At 45.2% G+C, this 14,494-nt stretch overlaps 1 protein-coding gene and 1 long non-coding RNA gene across 3 annotated transcripts in view; one reads left to right on the top strand and one right to left on the bottom strand.

Moving 5' to 3' along the window:
- The window catches only part of SH3GL3 (SH3 domain containing GRB2 like 3, endophilin A3), a 95,803-nt gene that overhangs the window by 12,819 nt on the left and 68,490 nt on the right, over positions 1 to 14,494 (top strand). The gene's annotated exons all lie outside the window — the stretch shown is intronic.
- LOC109309085 overlaps positions 10,554 to 14,494 on the bottom strand; it is a 7,295-nt gene continuing 3,354 nt past the window's right edge. Inside the window, exon 2 of the long non-coding RNA XR_002100783.1 lies at positions 10,554 to 12,526. This is a non-coding gene — a long non-coding RNA (uncharacterized LOC109309085). The remainder of the gene's footprint in view (positions 12,527 to 14,494) is intronic.

A 14,494-nucleotide genomic window follows, 5' to 3' on the forward strand; every position in this document is an offset into this window, starting at 1 on the left:
TTGAATACGTCCAACCCCTCCAGAAGCTCCCAAACTAAATCCTCGCTAACCCGTGGCCCAGGTGTGCCTTCCCCGGGGCCTGAGGGGGGCCCAGCAGGGAGGTGGCTGTTTTGGTCCCTACTTAGGAAGACGGAGGCAAAGAAATCATTAAACAAGTTACACAAACTGGTTTAAGTGATCAGAAGCTGATTTAAACAGAACAGAAGTTCAGTGCACATAAACTGCTTTCAAAATGGCCAAAACTGGGTTAAGATAAACCTGGTTGAATATAATATCAGACTTAACTGATTTCGGTCAAACCAGTTTACAGAACTTGTGTCCAGACCCCTTCCTGTTTTAAGTTAAACCAGAGTCCCCCAGCATGCTCTGCAGCCCTGGGCTGTGTTGTGCTGTCTGCTCCAGGGAGCAGGGCTGGCTCTACCCTTCTGCTCTCTAACTGGGGTGAAGGTAGTATGGCATGGCCCCCTGAGGTGAAGCGGGCTGGAGAGCCTTGGTACCCCAGCCAGGGTCTACCTGGCCAGGGCACAGCAGCCTCTGTCAGGCACCCCTGCCTTTGGTGCTCCAGCAGCAGGGGCAGGGGCATAGCCAGATGCTGGCCAAGGTGAAAGGGAGGGGGTTTATTTCGCCCCTGCCAGTCTAGGCTGGTTCTTTAACAACTGCATGCCAAACCACTGCCTGTACAGCAAAAGTGATTAACACTTTGTTAAAATGTTAATCCAAGAGCCATCAGGACTGCAGTATGTGGCTACCAGCTTTGACTATTTCTCAGTTATTGGTCTACCTGCCTAGCCGACATTTTTTCCTATCCAGAGACTTACTGGAGGAAGGGACAAGATAGGACCCTTCTTAAGGAGAAGACTCCAACCCCTCTCACCTCTGACACCTCTCACCTCTGGCAGAGACTGAAGTAAGATGATAAGGGTGGGGAAGTGGGATGTGTTTCCCCTCAGCTCCCCCCAGCCATAAGGGAGGGGGAAGAGGCTGGGGCATCCGGCTAGTCACCTGCCACCTGTGAGCACAGAGCCAAGCCCTGCAGGACCAGCCTGAGGTGGGAGGTGTTGGCAAAGACCTGGCACAGTCATCCCGTGTATGTGCTGGAGACAGAGCTAAGGGAACAGCAAGGGTTGCAGACATTTTTTGCTAGTCTGACAAAAGAATGCAGTGAACTACATTTCCTAGGGTTACCACATGTCAGATTTTTCCTGGACATGTCCTCTTTGAGTCCTCTGATCTCCTTCCAGGTGGGTTTTTCAAATCTGAGCAAATGTCCAGGTTTTTGCTTTGTTCCGCTGGTGGGAGTAGGGGGAGAGGCGATTTTAGGCAGGCAGCACCACATGTGTCTGCACATGCCTCGGGAACTGCAGGCAAGTAAGACTGGGTTAGGGGGCTGGGGCAGGGAGGATTGCCTGACCCTCCAGTGGGGCTGGGGGGAGGCATTTTGAGGGCAGCAGGGTGCTCCATGGCTGGGCTGGCAGCACAGGGGCCTGTGCTCGCAGGGGTGGAGTGGCCAGGAGACACTGCCCAGGGGAGAGGGGTCGTGGTCAAGTCAGGCCTCCTGGTGCAGTGCGGCAGCCCCAGCCCAGGGAGTGGGGGTGCTACAAGCTTCCTCTCCTCTTCCCTCCAGCTTGCGCCAGGGCCGGACTCACTCTGAGCCACTGTGCTCCAGCCCAGTCGGGATGGGGGCAGCTGGGGGCCGTCCAGCAGGGCTGCAGGGAGTGGGACCTGCAGGTTGTGAGTTAGGGGCATCAGCAGGGATGGGGGGGACTGCAGGTTGGGAATGAGGGGCACCAGCATGGCCCGGGGGGCAGGATACTGCAGTTTGGGAGTGGGGGGGGCACCAGCAGGGTTGGGTTCTGTGGGTTGGGCGTGAGGGACAGCAGCAGGGTTAGAGGGGGAGGAGGGAGCTGTGGCTTGGCAGTGAGGGGCAAAAGATTGGGCATGGGCAGGCCACCAGGATATCACTGCCCCCTAACAGACATTTCTCCCTCCCCCCCATGACAGGTGTCCCCTTTTTTGGAACTGAAAATATGGTAACTCTACATTTACATTATAAAGCAGAAGCTGTAAAAGGTGGGAGACGAATGCAAGGACTTGTCTTTGGTTTATTACATTCCAGTTAAGTTGGACTAAGCTGTGTGTGCTCTCACTGTGTTTTCCTGGCTGTATCTTAGCTTAGGCAATGGTTTTTGGTTGCTCTGTGGTGTGCTTTAGGTTGCAAAGTTCTGTGTTCAATACATGTGTGCTTCAGAGAGGACTATTCTTGTTCAAGCTTTTATGAATTCAGTGTTACTACTTTTTCCGCCACCCCTCTCCTCAGTCTGGCAGCGGTTGCCCACCCCTCCCTTGAGCTGGTGGGGGGGAGGGGGGGCAGAAGCCTGGCAGGTGCTTCCCCCCCACCCCAACTAGGGCCCCACCCCAGCATGCTGGTGCCTGGCCATGCCCCCTCCACTCCAGCGGGGGCGGGGGGGAATGTCTCTCTTCCCTCCCCTTTGGCATTGACTGGCAGGCATGCTGTGGCACTCCCAACTTCTGGCTTGAGCTGCTGCAGCCATGCGGCTGCATGTCCTGCATCAAAAGTGAATGTCTGTCCATTTGCTAATTGGTTCAAGCTGTGGTGCTTGGACTAACCTGCAGAGAATCAATCGATTCAGCCTTGGGCTGTTTGACTGTCTGTACCTAGGTCATGTTTTATTTAGACTCTTGGAAGCAGTTTTCATATTTTTAAACCAAATGCATTCTTGGTGCAAGTCCACTGACTTCAGCAGAATACTAGCAGGGATGAATTTGACCTTTGCAGTTAATGTTTTTAGGCTTATTTTAGTACATGTCTGTTGGTGAGAGTTTAAGAATTGGGATTTTTGCATAATGATCCCTCCGACAGCTGTCCAGTACAGTTATAAGATGTCTGAGTGAGGTTTGGAAGGCTGTAGATTGAATTCAGAATTCTGGACTTGTCATTACTTCCCTGTTAATAGAAAAACTGAACTTTGAATGGTGTCTTTGCTGTCTCCAAAGACAGACAGAGTGACACAGACACTCAGCTGCTTTCTGTCTCCAGCAGAGGATATAACTCTTCTTGGCTTGGCTTCTGTGTTACAGTAGGTAGGGGAGACCCCCCCCCCCACCCACACGCACACATTTAAGTAAATTATTAATGAAAGGCTATAATTTTTCATTTGCGTCAGCACCAGCAGCTTCATTTTGATGTCTAGAAACCCCATCCAAAGAAAGTCTTGATAAGACTTTGAAAGAATGTAGGTCAGAATCTGCCTTTATCCTGCAGTTGATTATCCAGAATAAACCCGCTGAAATCAGTAAAGCTGCATGGGTGTAAATGTGGTGAGAAATGTGGTGTCTCTCAGCTTCTACTTAGTACAGATCTTATTAAATTTTCATTTTGGAACTTCTAACAACTGAATATTTCCTACTTTTTCCTATGTAAAATACAGAGAATATCCAGTTGCAACCCAATAATTTAGCAAAAACATTTGAGTAAAACTAAACAAAATAGCAAAATAGCTTTGCCTCTGTTGGCTTCTCTGGAACTCCAGCCCATGCCCTGCAGCCACGTTTTGACCTCTGTTACAACATTGCACCCCAAATGCCACATGTCCTCCCTTATTATATTACATGCAATCATGCTTACCTGAATTTGTCTCTCTCCAATGTTTAATTTTCCTTTCTTGTGATATAAACAACCACAACCTACAGTTGGAAAGATGGAGAACAAAACACAAGTAGCATACAGATTTTTCATCCTTTCAGTTAAAAAGGAAAACAGAATAAAAGAGGAACTTCACAGAACAGCGTTGCAAGGAGGTTCTATTTCTGTCGGAGAGGGAAGAGGCAGCATGTTTTGACTGGAGTATGGCATGCTTTTTAGTGCACCATCAATATAAAGTAGTCGGATATTTGCTGTTCTGTTACTATTGCACTCACATAAGATGGTGGTGCACAGCCCCTTTTAGTGGTCCATTGTAATCCAGCATGGACGTCATTCAAATGAAATAGCTTTGCGTGTTCAGATCAATATTAGAGAATCAGATAGGTAGATCTCTGTTTTATCATCAAATTAAAGACATCCCAGAACTATTTTTTTAATTCCACTCTTTACAGTTGCTTGGAAACCTCTGGAATGCTGCCAAGGATGTTATCCCTGGAAAACTTAAGCAAGGGGGGGGGGGGAAACCTGAGAGAAATATCTGGTTTTGAAGAAAATGGAGCCAAAGCAATTCCCAAGTTATATATGCATTTTGTTAGTGGACCTCTTAGCTAGGCTGCGCTTGTATCCTACACTTTTTTTTTTTACTCCAAGTACTTGTTTATCTCCTTTTAAAACTTATTAATAGCAATTGCACGGATTGTTGTCCTTGTATTGTATTTCCAGTAACGACTACCTGCTGTACTGAAAATGTCTACCTGTTCTTGTAGCCCATCAAGATTGCAGGGGCACTGACTCAAAATGAGTGGCTTGTGGACAAACCTGTAATAGTTGTGTTAGAGCTGCTGGTGAACTAAAATTCAGTAAAAGCAACAGATATCCTTTTAGCCAGAGAGAAATGCATACTTCAGGTTTTTCACTTTGGATGGGAATGGAATGGGAAAAAACAGGATTTGTCCCCTTGGGTTTGGGTTTGGGTTTTTTTTGAGTATTTGATAAAATGTGCTCATTTACTAATGCTGTAACACTGGAGTGGGTAATTATTTGGGCTGATAGGCCACTTTTAATGAGTTTTGGTGACCTGTTGAGTGCCCCATCCCCCTTTCCCCCTTCTCCTTCTCCCCCCATCCCCCCTTCCCAGGACTGCAATGTGCCCCTGCCCCCTCGCCTCCCCTGCCTAGAGTCCACCCAGCCGGGGCTTTAGCATGCCATGCCCCTCCCCATATCACCCTGCCCTCCTCCCCCACTTCCTCTCTGTGTCTGGACCTGGCAGCTCCTAGCTGTGTCCACAGCTGCCCAGATGTAGCTGGCAGGGTGTTGCTACAGCTACAGGCAGTGACCAGCATGAAAGCCTGAATCCTCCCACAGCTGTAGCATGCCCTGCCCACCCGCCTCCCCCAGCCCCTGGAGTCCCAAAACAGGAGCTGCTGGCCATGGTTGGACAGCTGTGGACACTGCCAGCAGCTGCTGGGTCTGGACCCGGGTGTGGGGAGGTGGGCAGGGTGTGCTACAGCGGTGGGTGGGTTCATGCTTCTGCTTCCATGCTGGTGGCAGCCCTGGTCCAGAGAGAGAGCATGCCTGGCACGTCGGAAACAGCCCTGGCCACATGGCACCATTTGACTGCCAGTCTCCACCTGTTCACAGGGTGGATCCATTCACTTGGTGGGCACCTGCCTGTGGGCCAGATCCAGTCAGTTGACAGTCCAGATCCAGCCCATGGGCCAGATGTTGCCCACTCCTGCTGTAACTGGTTACAGTGCTCATTTTATTTTGTAACAGCAATTTCTGGAATAAGTATATTTATACATGTACATCCATTACATAATGTAATGTATTTACATTTCATTGGAGGACAGTGGAAAAAATGGGAGAAATTTGGCAAAAAATCTGATGGCTTTTTCTCAAGATAGATAATAATGAAGTGGACAAAAGTTTCTAAGTCTAAAAAACTAGCAAACAGCCCCTCACTGGGGAGCAGGGAGCTTTCCCTTGCCATGCTGCAGCTGGGTTGTGGAGATAACTGGTGCAGGGTGAAGCAGTAGTGGTGGCTGGGTCCTGGCACTGGCCTGTCTCAGATCCAAGTTGAACTACCTTGGCCTAGCTGGAAAAGGCAGCCCACTGCTGGTATAGATAAAAAGTAATCCTTGCTGTGTTGAGCATCACGTATGTTGAGGCATTTCTGTTATGTGGAACAGAGGTTTTATTTCATGCTTCCTGTTGGCACTAATATATACTTTCTTTTCTTGTTTATATGCATAACCTTTTGAAATTTTTATTATGATGCTTTCTACTTTTTTGTGAAAATACTCCTTTGTTATTACCTGTTCTCTAGGTTCATCTAGGTTCTGGCCAGCAAAGGAAGGTTGATTCGTGATATTGCAGAAATGAAACATTTCCTCATGGAGTCATACCCTGTTCCTGCAGTGAGGAAGGAACAAGTTCAAATCAAGAAATCTTGTGGTTATTGACAGCGCTGTGTCTGAGCTTTTGTAACAGATTGTGACTTTGCAGTTAGTACCTCTTTGTCTATCAACACATATGGGAAGCGACCAGAAGACTGGTACAGATCACTCTATTTGATGAACAAAGGTTCATTGATGGAAGGAGAAAAAGCTATACACAAACATAGCTACTCTTTTAGAAAAAATAATCATGTTTTTCATGTTGTTTTTACCCACCTCTCCTCTCAGTTTGATAATCTAAAATCAGGTGAATGATTTTTTCAAAAATTGCAGCTGTTGCAGAGAACAAAATGAACCTACCTTTTTCATTTTTTGTGGAATTGTGTGCATTAATTTTTAAATCTGGACTTGCATCAAACTTGAAAGTTTTGCTTCCTAAGACCCTGGCTATAAAATAAATTTGAAAATGATTTCTGTAAAAAGAAATTAGTGAAAATTGCTCAAAATGGTGTTTCAGTGATCTTTTTGTAAAACGTTTTGGTTTTTAATAACTGTCCTTGAAAGATGGCACTTCTTGTGTAAGGGTTGGAGGTATCTATTGGGTAGGATTAGTAAGAGCAGAGATGATCCTCAATGGGTGCGTCTACATGAGACACTTACTGCACAGTAGTGTCATGGCACAAACTGTGATAGTAGCCTACTGTAGGTGTTATTAGCCCAGTAAGTGTCACCAGTTAACCATGTGCCCATACTAATGCGTGGTAACTTTAGGTACTTCACATTTAGGTAGTCCTTTATTAAGGAAGTAGTAAACCAAATGCTCAGTATCTAAGGTGCCTTAATGAACATGTTAGATCAGGGGTGGGCAATTATTTTGGGCGGAGGGCCGCTTACTGAGTTTTGGCAAGCCATCAAGGGCTGCATAATAGGCAGCCAGGGGCAGATAAATATTAATTTTCTAAATTTTTTAGGGGCCTTGCGGGCCAGATAGAATTACCTGGTGGGCTGCATTTGGCCCCTGGGCCACATTTTTCCCACCCCTGTGTTAGATGCTCCCAATTAGAAGGAGACAGGAGCCCTACTTGTGCTACTTCAGTGAGCCAATATGCCATATTTTCATTGTGTAAGTACTGATACAGAAAATGAGTGCTGCGTATACCACAGATGTGCCCACACTAAAATCCCACATTGAGACTTACCTAAGTTTAAGGGATGTTGGATCAATAATTGACCTCTGTTTTGGCCTCACCTGTATTTTATAGAACACTTTGCAACCAAGAGTCCAGTGTACTCCGCAAACCATATATAAAATAATGCCTTTATTTCAAGGGAGGGGGGAGAGAGGAGGAGTAAGCTGGTACCTTCTAAGAGCACTAGGTACTGGTGATAAAATACAGTAAGACTGGTTGTAATATTTTAACTTCTGAACATTTGTAGTATGTTTGCTTAAAGCACTTGAAGCAGAAGGCAAATCCCTTTCTCTTGATTATTTGAAGTGTAGTACTAATATATAAATAGTAGTAGCTTGAATAGGAATACATTTATAAGTGAATATTTATTTTGTCTTATTAGGAAGAATATAGGTCCTCCAAGTCTGACACTGTAATTTTAATTTTATGATGGTAGAGAATATGTTTTTGACATTATTTAACAGAAGCTATAATACATCATCTTGTATCAGTTCATTTCTATGACATATTTTTGATTCACTCAAATGGAAAACCTTAAATTAGTGTCACTGAATATTGTAAGACAGAGAAATATTTAAATGTTCCATTTATCAGAACCAATATGTAAAATGTAACACGTGAATTGTTTTTGTATAAGCAGGCTGACATGCCCTATAGCTATAATTGTGTTAGCAGTTTCTGGAATAACTAGCATGTTTAACATACCTGTGCAGTATAAATGTAAACTTGTGTAACAGCAAGTTCCATTTCTATCATCTTGCAAGCATTTTTCTTCCCTCTCTTTGTAAATATAAAATTACTTTTTGTAATTTTCAGACATAATTTTCAATGTAGCTTCTCATTACCGTTGAGTTAGGAGTGCTGTGCAGAAAGTCTGTGTGGCACCTTTTTGCATTTTTAATATTCAGAGCACATATCAATTTGGATCATGTGTTTTAGATTAATTCAATTAGAAAAAATAAAATAATTTGAACTGTTCACAAGGATTACTTAAAATAGCACTGTTCAGTAATAACGAAATAAACGCTCCATTGTTTTTTGGCAGTGGTCACAGACATAAACCCTAAGGTTTCTCTTCTCCAGACTAAATAAGCTCAGTTCTCTCAGCCTGTCCTCCAAGTCACGTTCTCCTGCCTTCAGACCGTTTTCATTGCCCTCCACTGGACTCTCTGCAATTTATCTGCATCCTTTCTATAGTGGGGGGCCCAAAACTGGACACGGTTCCTCATTAGTGTTGAATACAGGGGTGTAATCATCTCCTTTGATCTGCAGGCAACACTTCTACTAATGGATCCCACCTAGTATGCTGCTAGGCTTCTTTGCAACAAGGGCGTATGATTGACTCATATTCAGCTTATTGTTCATTGTAATTCCCCAGGTCCTTTTCTGCAGGGCTGCTGCTTAGCTAGCTTACTTCTTGTAAGCTTCTTTTCTGTGTTTTAGCTCACTGAAGAGTTCTCTACTAGGATGCTGGTCTTCTGCCATACTTACTAGTCTTCCTGTGCATCAGGATGTTCACTTCTGTGCCCTTGGTAAGGTTTCTTTCAGGTACTATCAGCTCTTCTGGACTCCTTTTCTCCCTCAAACTGGCTTTCCAGGGGATCCTGCCTATCACTTCCCTGAGTGGGTCAGAGTTTGCTTTTCTGAGGACCAGGTCCTTGCTCTGCCCCCTTTTTAGGGCTTTTGTCAGACACAGGCAGCAATCACTCGGCTAGCAGCGCTCACCGGGTGCTCAAAGCACACGCCCAAACACGCAGCCAACCAAACAAAGGCTCGCCAAGCCAAACGTAAAGACAGCCCTGGCTCACTTACCTTCCAGGAGCAGGATCTGGTGCCTGATGCCTGGCTCCTCTTCCTCTTTTTTCTCCCATCAAATTGTCTGGAAACTGGCGTGTTTGCTTGCTTGTTTGTGCATTGCAGGTTTGAATGAAAGGAGCTTATTTTTGAATCCTGAAAAATAGCCCACCTTTACCATTTTAAATAGAAGCTCACAATTTCTTCAGAAACTCTCAAGCATAATGAACAAGTAAGTCTTGATGTTTCAAAGGCAAGGTTGGTTCTCCCACACTAGCAGGACAGGTAGCTGCATAAAATAGTACATTATTAAAATTTATAAAAAGTTTAGTAACAGTATTGATGACTGTGATGGAAGGGGCTGGGAGCTGCATGATATAGGTTTCCCTCGATTTATGGTGGTTCTTTCTATGCAAATTTGTTCTTATGCGATGAGCATATTTAGACCCATAACTCATTATATTCAAGGTAAATTTGCTCTTATGCGATCAGCATAGAGGTCCCATCCCCACCCCCAGCGGGTAAGTCTGTGGGGGGAGGGGAAAGGGCCATGACCCCACTCACCCCAGCCCTGGTTTCAGTGGCTCCAGGAACAGCCAGCACCAGCTACCTGCAGCCGCTGGGCTGAACCATGCTGTGGTGTAGGCAGCTGGTATCAGCTGCTCATGGGGTCACTCCAGCACGGGCTGGGCTGAGTGCAGACAAGCGGAGTCCTGGGTGGCGCAGGGCACAGCACTCAAACCCGTCCCGGGAGCAGCCGACACCAGCTGCTACAGCGCACTGTGCAGCCCAGCGGCTGCAGGCAGCTGGTGTCGGCTACTCCCAGGTCCACTCCAGTATGGGCTGGGGTGAATGGGGACCAGCAGAGCCCCAGGGGTTTGGGGCATGGTGCAGCCCAACTGCTACAGGCAGCTGGAGTTGGCCGCTCTCAGGGCCGCTGCAGCCAGGGCTGGGGTGAGTGCCACTGTGTTCCCTCTGGTTTTCTGCCTTGTGCAGCCCTGGGAGTAGTATCCCTGCCCCCCCCAACCTTCCCTGGTCCCCACCATGGGCACCTCTCCCTATTCGTTACACGGTAAAGTGGGTTCACTTTATGCATATTTGACTTATGCGCCGTTCTCCGGGAATGCATGTACTGAATAAATTGAGGAGAAACTTGTATACCATATTGGTATCAGTGGAAGTCATAGAGCTGATATTGTTTTGTTTTTTCTTTTAAAAAGGAAACTTAAACAAATTAGCACTGCTACTTACTAAACCAGAATAGTGGGTAATGAAAAAGCAGAGAAAGCATAATTAACTATCCATTTTTAAGAGATTTAATAAAATGCAAAAAGTAAGTGCTGTAGTATTTAGATAAGTAAGTAGTATTTTGATACAAGATCATGGGGAAAAATCAATTAGTTTTTTCTGTGGGACTGGACATCCCCCAGGAACTGTCTTGATTTAAATGGAAACAGCTTTGAGAAGGGCAGTAAGTAGAGGTCATAGACAGACAGATATTTTTTAATCTGCTTATCACCTTTTTATGCACGCAGAATTGCTGCTGATCTCTGAACAGCATATTGAGACAGTATTATTAAAATAATATTGCCTGGAACTAATTCAAAACCTGATGAACCAAAAACTATGATTTAATCAATTTCCAAGTTAATTTATACTACTTACAAGACTATCAATTAAGCTAAATTAATCAAAATTAAGAAATAGACATTGTATGATGAAATTTGGGCATAGTCTATCTTGAAATCTAACCTTGAAATCTTAAAATCTTGATCTTAAAATCTAATCTTGAAACCTTTTTTTTATTCAATACCATTTCAAATGGGCTTGATAAAACTGCCTTTGAGTTGCAGCATTATCAAGAGGTTTCCATTGGGCCATTGGAAAGCAGAACTAGGCTAGTGCAAAAGTAGCAGATGAAATCAGATTTTCTATGTATTTACTCTGTCCTTAGCTAGACAAAAACTCTCATTGAAATTAGTCCAGAATGAGGTCAGAAAAAGCTCTGGAGGAATTTCAGGATATTTCTGATGCATGGGCATTTGGATGATGCCTGAGAAATAAGGCAAAGTCAAAGTGATAACTGAGCAACATAATCATGACGACTCCCAACATGCTCTGCTTCTCTTTTTATTTGTATTTGCACAGCCATTGAATGCCTACATTAGACTGCATTTGATTTTAAAGGGCTTCTCAATATTCCATGAAAGCTGTCCAGTAAATTGGAATAGCTGGTCATGGACACATTTTAGGGCAAGTGTGTTTTTATGAATAATGCAGTGCAATTAAAAGTGCTCAGGAATTAAATATATGATATCAATGTTTGAAGTATCTTAATTGCTCATTTTTTACACATGGGCCCTGATTCCTAAGGTGTCTCATATTTCATGGTTCATGATCTTAGTGGGGGTTTTTTTGTTTTAATTTTTACTCTTTCAAATCAAGTCTGTTACCTTAGCAGAAAAATCTTGTGGTTTAATATTCTAATTACAGCTGACTGAAAAGTTCCTGTCAGACCTAACTATATGAAAAAAATATATGTTAAGTACCTTTCCATTTGCAAATATGTTGCTGGATAAAGCAAAGTTGTAAAGAATGCATCAGACTTTAAGCACAGGCCTAGCCCTAGTGAATGTAGTCAGTGGACTGTTCATATGCTTAAAATTAGGCAAGCACCTCTACTGAATTGGAGGCTGTATATTTAGTGCTTATTAAAATCAAATAGATACTATTAAAATCTGAAGTAATGACTAGAAGCCACTTCTCCTAGTCAAATTGAGTTTTACCTGCGAAAGGGTTTCAGAGTGGTGCTCTGATAGGGTTATTAATGGAATTAATAAGATACAATTTAATGAGCTGTGTCCTAGATTGATTATCCTCTTTTTTTCTAAGGGATAGCAATCAGAGAGAAGCAGTCTACCAAAACTGTGACTAACATATGCCAGCTTTTTCTAGGACATACTCTAGGTATAAATACTCACTAGACTGAGGAGCTGATAAATATCATGTGACAAGGACAGAAATGTAGTGGTGTCACTCATGCAAAGTAATGTTAACTTACTGAAGACAATATAAAGAGAACAGAGACTCAGAGGCAGGCAGGCATGCTACTGTTGTATACATTTTTTCCCCACTACACAGACAAGTATTAGGCTTTTGGAACTGGATTGAGGTCTGCCACCAAATTACCTTGCTGGTAATGGTATGGTGGTTTATATGTCCATGTGAAAATAATGTGATTTACAATGTAGAAAAAAACAAAGAACACTGTTCCAAACTGCTCAGTCTCAATGGGACAGAGATGGAAACACAATTAGGGAGCAGCAGCCAATCAAACACAGGAAGAAGGAAGTGTTGGTGGGATCTGAACCAGAAGCCTTTGCAGATGAAGGGGTCAGATGGCATTGGAGGCTTGATCCATTGTGCAGTGAAGTCACTGAGACTCTTCCAATTGACTTCAGTGGATGAGTGAGCAGACCCTTAAAGGAGGAGGAACAATAGAGAACGATGGGTTAAAAGGAAGCAGGAGCCCATTCCAGGTGTAAGGAGTTTCAGGGGAGAAATACTGAACAGTTAGAGAAGCAGCGGTCTGCATTTTTGGGAGGCGTGCCACATGTTTAAGTTAAAATGTGCCACAAGTTAAGCCTCATCTTCTCCCTGCTCTGCCACATGCTAAACACAGTGGCTGCTCATGCCACTTGTGGCACGCATGGTGGGGGTTGGCCACCCCCAAGTTAGAGGATCCAAATGTCTTTATTTATGTGATTTATATGCCATCCTTCCCAAAAAAGGCTTGGGGCAGTTTTACAGCAAGACAGAAATTTAGAAGGACAACTGGAATAAATAAAACAAGCCAGAGACCCACTAAACAACATCCTGGTCTAGTAGTGGTTGCTAAATGTCTGCCCGAACAGAAAAGTCTTGCAGTGCTTGTGTAACATGTCCGGTCCTGGGTTCTGGCAGGCCTCAAGAGGGAGGAGGTTCCAGACCTGAGGAGTAATTGCTGGGAACGACCTCCCGTGTGTTTTTCCCAAGTGGACTTGGTCTATTAATGGTATGTGAGGAGGCTGCTCTCCTTAGGGACCTTAGGAATTGCAGTAGGGGCATAGGAAGGAAAGTGGTCCTCTAGAATGTAGGTCCCAAACCATTTAGGGCTTTGTAGGTCAAAAGCTAGCATCTTCAATTATGCCCAGAAAGCTACTGGGAGCCAGTGCAGATACTGGAGGACTCAAGTAATGTGCTTTTGGGGACCCACCCTGTCAGAAGGTAGGTTGCTACATTCTACACCAGATACAGCCTTCAGATGGTTTTCAAGGGCAGTCCATGTAGATCTCATTGAAGTCTAGATTTGAGGTTACAAAGACATGGATGATGGTGGCCAGATCAGAGTCTGAAACAAAGGATTGCAACCTTTTCATTACTTAAAGTTGATTAAAGGTGCTCCTAGTCATGGCTGTAATTTAAATATCCAGGTGCAGCAGATTATCCAGGGGCACACCCAGGCTGCAAACCTGAATGACAGAGGGTGGTTGAACCCCACCAATGATAGGTATCATAGTCTTTCCCCCATCACATGGTCTGCCCATCACAGTCACCTGTCTTGTCTGGATTCCATGCCATGACACATCGTGATACAGTTGATCTACTTCAGTTGGTGGTGTCCATTTCTGACACTACAAGACTTGGATCAGAAGAGGGGAGGTACAGCTGGGTGTCATCAGCATACTGATGGCTAGGGCTGTGCAAAGCTTCTGGTGCTGATTTGATTTAGAGGAGATTTGGCCCAATTCAGTGGTTGAATTTCTGAATTTGAATTGAATTGGGGGACCAATGAAAAGGTCCGAATCAATTCGAAGCTCTCTGAATCTTCAGAAAAGGTCTGGAGAGCTTCAGTGCTTCGGGCAGTCTGCTCCCACTGCAGCAGGGGGCTGAAGCTGAACTCCATGCTGGTAAGTGGAGGGGGAGAGGACCATGGTGGGGCCCCCTGCCTGCTGCCCCGCCCCGGCTCCCAGTGCTTTTAAAAAAAAGCCCCTCACCGAGTGCTGCCAGGTGTGGGGGGGTGATCCCCGCTGCCCCCCACTGCTCCTTGCCATGTGGGGAGCTCTGCCATGAACCCTCTGACCCCCCACTGCTGTACCAGCCCCCTCCATGGCTGCCCCGCCTGCTCCAGCTCTGGCCCTTTTCAGGAAAAAAAAATGAACCCCCCAGACTCACCAGCTTCTGCAGCAGTCTTAGGGCAGTGTGGGGCAGTGGGAGCCAGTGAGTCAGGGCTTGTTTTGTTTTGTTTTGTGGGGCTTTGTGGGGCTCATGCAAGAGCCCCCCCCACATGGTGCAGAGCAGTGGGGGGCAGCAGCGATTGCCCCCCGCCGGGTGGGAACCAGTGAGTCCAGGGTTTTTTGGGTTTTTTTTTCCTTAAAGGGCTGGGAGCTGGGGTGGGGAGGGCAGCC

Source organism: Crocodylus porosus, unplaced genomic scaffold (assembly GCF_001723895.1).
Source record: "Crocodylus porosus isolate Cpor-Errol unplaced genomic scaffold, CroPor_comp1, whole genome shotgun sequence".
Lineage (NCBI taxonomy): Eukaryota > Metazoa > Chordata > Crocodylia > Crocodylidae > Crocodylus > Crocodylus porosus.